This window comes from Mercenaria mercenaria, chromosome 9 (assembly GCF_021730395.1).
Source record: "Mercenaria mercenaria strain notata chromosome 9, MADL_Memer_1, whole genome shotgun sequence".
Classification (NCBI taxonomy): domain Eukaryota; kingdom Metazoa; phylum Mollusca; class Bivalvia; order Venerida; family Veneridae; genus Mercenaria; species Mercenaria mercenaria.
The window spans coordinates 66,390,436-66,399,154 of NC_069369.1; positions in this window are offsets into that span (position 1 = coordinate 66,390,436).

Consider the following 8,719-nt stretch of genomic DNA (forward strand, 5'->3'; position numbering starts at 1 on the left):
CCATTAGTGGATACAGAGATACCAGCTTACATACAAAACCTTAACCAAAAAATTTTAAGTCGAAAAAAGGGGCATAATTTTGTAAAAAAGCAAAACAGAGTTATGGAACCTGCTTTGTGTATGTCAGATCATGACAGTGAACAAGTGTGTGAAGTTTCAATCCATTCCAATTAGTGAGTACTGAGATACCAGCTTACATACAAAACCTTAACCAAAAATGTCTAAGTCGAAAAAGGGGCATAATTTTGTAAAAAAGCAAAATAGAGTTATGGAACCTGTGCAATGTAAGTCAGTTTATCACAGTGAATAAGTGTGTGAAGTTTCAATCCATTCCCACAAGTGGTTGCTGAGATACCAGCTTACATACAAAACCTTAACCAAAAATTTCTAAGTCAAAAAAGGGGCATAATTTTGTAAAAAAGCAAAATAGAGTTATGGAACCTGTGCAGTGTAAGTCAGTTTATCACAGTGAATAAGTGTGTGAAGTTTCAATCCATTCCCACAAGTGGTTGCTGAGATACCAGCTTACATACAAAAACTTAACCAAATCGGGACGCCGACGCCGACGCATGAGCGAGTCCAATAGCTCTACTATTCTATGAATAGTCAAGCTAAAAAATCTAAAATAAATGAAAAAAAAAAAAAAAATTGGGGAGTGGGGGGGGGGGGGGGGGGGGGTGGGGGAGGGGGGGGGGTGTGACCAAGGCAAGTGGGTGACCAGGTGTGGGTGCGCAACTTCACATGTTTATAATAAATGTTCACAGAAAAGAATGAAAGAAATTTAATGAAATTCTGCCAAATGGTAAGTTTGTTATGTACAAATATGTGGATTTTTAGACAATTAAAGGGCAATAACTCTGAAGTTACAAAAAGAAATCCGTACAAAATTGTCTGTGCACAACCACATTATAGTGCTCTAAATTCTGTTAAAGTTTCATAGTTCTAGGTCAAATATATAAAAAGTTATGATGCAGAAATTGGCATATCTATAGATCTATAGTACCCTATATAGTTAACACTAGAAACTTCTAAGGGCCATAACTCTGGTGTTACTTGGGCAATCTGTCTGAAACTTGATGGGCCCCATAACCTCATAGTGGTGAACATGTATATGAAGTTTGTTTGAAAAAAATCTAAAATAAGGAATGAATTTTTTTTTTTTTTTGGGGGGGGGGGGGGTGTCGGGGGGTGGGGGGGGGGGTGTGTGATCAAGGTAAAGGGGGGGACCAGGTGTGGGTACACAACTTCACATGTTTACAATAAATGTTCATGGAAAAGAATGAAAGAAATTTAATGAAATTCTACAAAATGGTAAGTTTGTTATGTACAAATATGTGGATTTTTATACAATTAAAGGGCAATAACTCTTAATTTACAAATAAATCAAAATGAAATTGTGTGTACACAACCACATTATGGTGATCTAAATTCTGTTTAAGTTTCATAGTTCTAGGTCAAATATATCAAAAGTTATGATGCAGAAATTGCCATATTTATAGTACCCTATATAGTTAACACTAGAAACTTCTAAGGGCCATAACTCTGGTGTTACTTGGGCAATCTGACTGAAACTTGACGGGCCGCAAGAACTCATTGTGGTGAACATGTATATGAAGTTTTAAATAAATATTCCCAACCATTTCCTAGATATGGCTCCGGACGGACGGACGGACGGACGGAAAGACGGAAGGATGGACGGACGGAAAGACGGACGGACGGACGGACGGACGGACGGACGGACGGACGGACAACGCCAAAACTATATCCCTCCGACTTTCGTCGGGGGATAACAAAAACATTTTCAGAAATAAAAACATACTTCTGGAAAGCTGACTGGTAATTCTGTTTGTAGTCCATGACCTCATCTCGTATATATCCTATCAACATATTCAACTGAAATATACCCAAACTTTAATGTAAAAATTAATTACAACCACATCTCCTGATTTATAGTCAACATTTTTAACCTTTAGCCAGGCTGGCCGCAATTGATTCTGCCTAAGGTTGTTTAAGAAATAATAAGTTCCCAAACTTGGTTTATCGTAGAATAACCCAAGTTTTGAGTTCTTATGTGTAAGAATATATCACGAAGTGATATACTGTTTCGCATAAGAACGAAAAACTCGGGGAATAACCCGAGTTTTGAGTTCTTATGTGTAAGAATATATCACAAAGTGATATACTGTTTCTCATAAGAACGAAAAACTCGGATTATTCTATGATAACTCACACTTGGGAACTTATTATTTCGATTCTAACACGACATATTAGTACCAAAAGTGTTAGAAAAAAATGGTAACTACTTTTTACGACCGTGCTACGCACCTGGATCGGATGACGTCATTGCACACGAGTGGTTCATTGCAGAATAACCCAAGATAGATTTTGCTCTACATGTATGTAGGTTATTTGCTGGTTGTGTTAGAATAATAATTACTTGCAAAAGTAATGCATTAAATTAGCATTACTTAGAAAAAATCGGCATCAAAATAGCATTAGCATTACTCATTTTTGTCAAAATAATGCATTAAATTAGCATTACATAGGGTGCATTAGCATTAGCATTAGCATTACTTTTTGTGAATCATTGCATGTTATAATCGAATCACTGTTTGTTTTTCATTTTATCATTTTAGTTGTTTATTTCATAGCAGCAACACATGACAATCATTTGTAATGAATCAAATCTACCAACTAGGGATTATATATAATTTGTATGAAATACTTGAAATGATCCAACAGCACCATAAGAAACACAGCATTTAAATTCTTCAGTATTTTTGTATCTGTCTATGTCTCCAGTGCTTGATATTGTTAATGTATTATAGTTAATCACTGTTGCATTTTATAAACATGAGCTGCTCAAAGATTTGAGCGTTTAGTCTGCTTTACAGTATTTACATAGGTAATCTATAGTTAAATACATGATTCACTTTCTTACATTACATCTGATTTTTTTTTTTACCATTACCATTACTTTATAAAAACACTTATGTTGAAAGTCAAGTACCTGTTTAATGGCTCCCTAACACTGTAGAGATGGTAGCTAAAAAATTCAAAATCAACTTTATAGGTTTTTTTCAGAGCGAAATGATAGCTAAGTGCACCAATTTTCTAAATATATTTATGGTTTTCCTCTTCTCCATGTCAAAAATAGAAATATTTGATATCTAAAAAATGACTTTCTCAAAATATCTGAAGCAAAATGGACAACTCTTGTATTTTCAAAGATTTTAGGACTTCCCCAATTATAGTCTATATCAAAAGCTCCCACAGCTAAATAAATTCAATAGAGTATAAGGTAAGTTAACTCTACTTTCAACATTTTGAAAGAGCCTATACTGAACTTCCTTTTGTCTTTTAATAAAGTCAAATTCCAAGACTAGCCAAGATTCTAAAACGCTTGAAAAAATTCTGAGTGAAAGAGAATGACATGCTCTTTATTATAAGCTTACCAAAACCATACCAAAAATGTACCTTAAAGAAGTTATTAAAGATTTTATATTGTAAACAAACCCCTACACCATTTTACCATCAATATTTTCCACTCATAAATGCACTCAATTCAGGTGATAATTGTTAATACATTTGTAAATGAGAGGCCCCAACAAAAACCTTTTTTCAAGTTGTGTAAACAGTATAAGTTTTAAATTAATGTTGATATCTGAAATTATCCGATTACTTTGTTTTCAACAATAAATAAAACACCTTTTAGTTTGTTTAGGGTAGTTGACCTGTAACGAAAATCATCAAACAGAGTAATCTCCATATGCTTTTTCAGCATTTATTCGTTTTTCAAGGAAAGCAAATGATCATGCTAGTTCTTCCAGAGAATGTTTAAATTGAGAATTGCTTAAAATACATTACATAGAGTCATTACCTGTCAGCTACCTTAACATGTAGTAATTACAACCACTACCTTAAAACATTGTAATTATATTTGACAACAATGAATTTTTGTGTTACCAATTTAACTTTTTTTGTTATTTCTCATTGTTGGATATATACATTTTACATTTTGATATATAAATGTTGTGTAAACCAATGTATCACCATTGAGAACAATAAATAAACAACTTTGGCTAAAAGATCAAAACTTAATAACGTTTCTTAATTTCGTTAATTTTCTTCAAAGGAATGTATGCATTATTCTATATAATCTTCATGCATTACTAAACTTTCTATCAGGGCCTCACTACAACTTACAAAATAACTGCCAGTGTAAGTCATGAGAAAAGCGTGCATATTGTATAATATTGAATACAAAGGGATTTAAACAAATGTAGGTCATATTTTGTCTGCCTGATAAGTTGTTTGAAAAAGGACCTATCTGATTTTTCTTTCACTTTTGATCAATGTTTAATGTTGGCTTCAGTTTATTGATCAATTCAGAGTTGTCCCCCTTTGATTTATTTGGGTAGGTACCATCTCTACTAACAGCCTAATTTGACATGACATGTAAAGCTAGCTGCCTTAAGGTCTTTACCATCACTACCAGTGGCATAGTGTTAATTGATAAAAAGGTGTCAAAAGATAACAATACAATACAATACAATACAAAAGTTTATTCAGCATAAAACATAACACATATGCTTATAGCCTATACAAAATTAATGTTCAATGATAAACATATTTAATAGAAATATAAGAAATATAATTGGGAGAGAATTGTAGCAGGTTACGCTAACGATTCTCGAAAATGCAAAAATCAAATAAGTGAGATAAGTTTTACAAAAGTAATATCGGAAGAGCGTTATAATTTTTATAACTAACAATTGTTGAATTGACGAATTAACAAAAGCGTATATTGTACATCATATTACATATATTCTTCAGACTGAATGTAGATAGGGGACTAAGAAATACGGTTCTTTGTTGCAAAATATATATACTTCGCTAAGTTTAAGATAACATTTTTTGATTTTGATGACATCAGTTTTTCAAATTTAATGATACTTGGCCAATGGCAATAATATTTCTTAAAATATTTGTTTCTTAAGTCACGATGCATCGGGCATACTAATAATAAGTGGTACTCGTTTTCTATAGTATTCATATTACACGATTTACAGAGTCTCTGTTCTCGCGGAGTATCATTGTATCTTCCAGTTTCTATCAAAAGATTATGTGATGAAGTTCTAAATCTTGATAAAGCAAATCTATATTTGTTATCAGTAAGTACTTTCAAATATTCTTCTAGCTCAAATTCAAATTTAAAGATACGGTATGACTGTAACCGATTAGAGTTGTTAATATCAGAATACCATTTTTGTAAAAAGTTGTCAATAATTCTTTTCTTAATTACCTCAAAAGGAATTTCAGATTCAGACTGTTGATTCCATACATATAATAAACCATGCTCTTGTATAATATTTTTAATTTGGGAGGCCCAGTTCTGTCTATTATACGTATAATCAAGATCTGCATCATTTTTTAGCATCATATAAATTGTCTTTACAAGTGCTGAGTCATTTTGTTTTAAAATTCTTATCCAGTACTTTATCATGTTTATTTTTCGAAAGACTGATAAGGGGATTCTTCCAACTTCTCCATAAAGTGCTGCTAAATTGGTTGATTTTTTTACACCTAATATGCGTCGTAAAAATCTGGTGTGAATAGCCTCAACATCAGTGGCTTCATGTATACCCCATATTTCTGATCCAAAATTGAGAATTGAAGAAACGAGTATGTCAAATAATTTACATTTTTGATTTATTGGTAATTCTACATTATTGAAAATGCAGAATAGGTTATATAGCGCAAAAGATGCGTGTTGAGCGATACATTTCTGAGTGCGATACCAGTTACCATTTTTGAAGAATGTCATACCTAGATATTTAAAAGAGGTCACTGTTTCTATCACATTACCGTAGATCATGAAATTGTGAGAAGTGTACCTTCCTTTTTCAAAAATCATTGCTTTTGTCTTTGATGTGTTAATTTTCAAACCCCACAAATTACAGTAATTTTCAACATCAGTTAGCATAGACTGTAATGTTTCTGGCGATTTGGCAAAAATTACCTGATCGTCGGCATATAAGAGAATGAACAGTTTTAACTCGTTTATGGAAAAAATGTTGTCTAAATCTGTGTTTATATTGTCTATAATATCATTAACGAAGAGCATGAAGAGTAAAGGGGAACTGGGATCCCCCTGCTTCAAGCCGATATCTGACCTGAAGAATTCGGACGTATTTGATTTGTATCTTACGCAAGACTTCACTGTCGTGTACACAGACTTAATAGCTTTAACCATTTTACAGCTTACATTTTCTAAAAGAAGTTTTTGCCACAGAAATGTTCTATCAATTTTATCAAAGCATTTTTCATAATCTATGAACACGCAGTACAGTCTTGCTCCAGAATTTAAGACCTTAGCTATTACAGAGTGCAAAATAAATATACAGTCAATGATTGATTTTCCCTTTTGAAATCCGAATTGATTTTTCGTTATCTTTTCATACTTTTCAGTCCATTTCGTTAATCGGTTCAGTAATAGTTGAGAATAAATTTTCGCTAGGACATTGATCAAAGTAATTCCTCGATAATTCTTTGCATCATTTACATCGCCTTTCTTAAAAATTGGAGTTATTATCCCTTCACCCCACGAACGCGGATATTCTCCTGAATTAAATATTCTATTATACAAAGTAAGTAAAAATGGCGAGATAATATCATACGTTGATTTGATGATTTCAGAGTTCAAGTTATCGATACCAGGCGTTTTATTATTCTTTTGAGAGAAGACTGCTCCGCGGAGTTCTGTGTCGGTAAAGTTTAAGTCTAACTCTTCATCAGTTCTATGTTGGGAAAAGTCTGGGTCCGTTTGGTTATTCGCTTGCGATTCTCCGAATACACTCTTAAAATTGTCATGTAATTCATCGATCGTTAGCGTATCGGCCTTCGCGTTAGTCTTTTTAAAAGTTCTTTTTATATTTTTCCAGAATTTACGGGGTTGTTTTTTTGCTAAATCATTGATGCGGCGTCCCTCTTTTATTTTAAAATCTTGTTTTGCCTTCTTTTTAACCTTATTATATCTCGTTCGGGATCGTATAAAATTTTGGCGCGAATCTTCGTTTTTATCTCTATTAAATGCATTGCGAGCCGTTTTAAATTCACGTTTAGCGTTATAGCAGTTTTTATCAAACCATTTATTGCTAATCTTATGACCCGATTTAACACCATTTATCTTGCACGTTTTTCCAAATATATCAAATGTGTTATCATACAATAGCCGAGTAAAATTGTCAACCACCTGATCAATAGGATCATTTGACGCATCGTTGGTCAGCCTTTCAATACCCTCATAATTATTCATAAGATGTGCGCGGAATAATTCGGACTTTTCGTTGTCCCAGACTATTTTTGATGTATCATTTTCGTATTCCTGCGATGCGTTTTCTTTCAATCGAGTGAATTTTTTCTGGAGGCTAAATGATAAAGGCACGTGATCTGAATGTTCATTAAAGTCTAAAACAGAAAAATTTGTTAACGTATCAAAATCAGCTGAATTTAATAATAAGTAATCCACTGTGCTTTGCCCTCTACATGAACAGTATGTAAAACTGCCTTCGTCACGGTCATTTAGTAAACGGCCATTGGCTATCAACAATCCAGTTGCCTGGCATGTATCAATTAAACGCCGCCCATTTTGATCTATCACGTGGTCTTTATTTACCCGTTTTGAAATGTCAAAAGTATTTACTAGGGGAAAATCATGATCAATGTATTTGTCAAAAACAAAATAATCTAACAGATCTGACGTTCTGCTGTTAAAATCTCCTGAAATGTACACTTTTCCTAAACAATCATATTTAATTATGTCTAATTCTAACTGATCGAATAAATCAATATCCAATGAGGTCACTATTTTTGAATCAAATGGTGGTATATATACATGGCATAAATAAACGTCCTCGTTAAAGGGGAATAACTCTGCCGAGAGTTTAACCCAAATTATTCCACTCTGGTGTTTGTCAACAATTTTTATATGATTTTTAAGTTTATTCCTAAAGTAAAAAGAAATGCCTCCACTATAACGTCCTTTTTTGGTATTTCTAGATTTATTCCCTGGAATATGCTCACAACAGAAATTATTTATATCAAAGTTAATATTTTCTTTCGCTGAAAGCCAAGTTTCATTGAAAAATAATAGATCATATTCAGTTACGAATTCTAAGAAGTCCTGATCAGAAATCTTACGTTTCAGACCATTAACGTTCCAAAAGAGTACATTTAATGATAGCTCTTCACGACTGTCCTAATGTTCCATATTTTGTTGAAATTCTTCACCATTTATGTAGAGTTTTTTTCCTACAAACTTAACCGTTTTGTTTTCATTTTTTGCCTTTTTCATAGCTGGGTATAGGGGCTTCCTGGCCTCCCGGACGCTTCTAGGGAGTTGAGCCCCTACTCCTTGCTTCGCGGTCTTAAGCGCGTCTGCCTTGTCGAATGCTGACAGTCGAACAGTCTCTCGTTCAGTTGGGTAGTGAAACTTCACCACTATAGGGCGGATCTTATCATGTCTCCTCTCTCCTAGTCTATGGGCCCTATCGAAAACCATTTCATCGGCTTTGTCAACTTTCAAAGTATTTTTACGCAAATCCTTCACTAGATGTGTACAGTTTTCTGAGTTACCACCCTCAGGTATTCCGTAAAACAATAAATTGTCTCTCATAGATCGCGTTTCTAGGTCCGTTAACTTTTCATCTAGCTCATC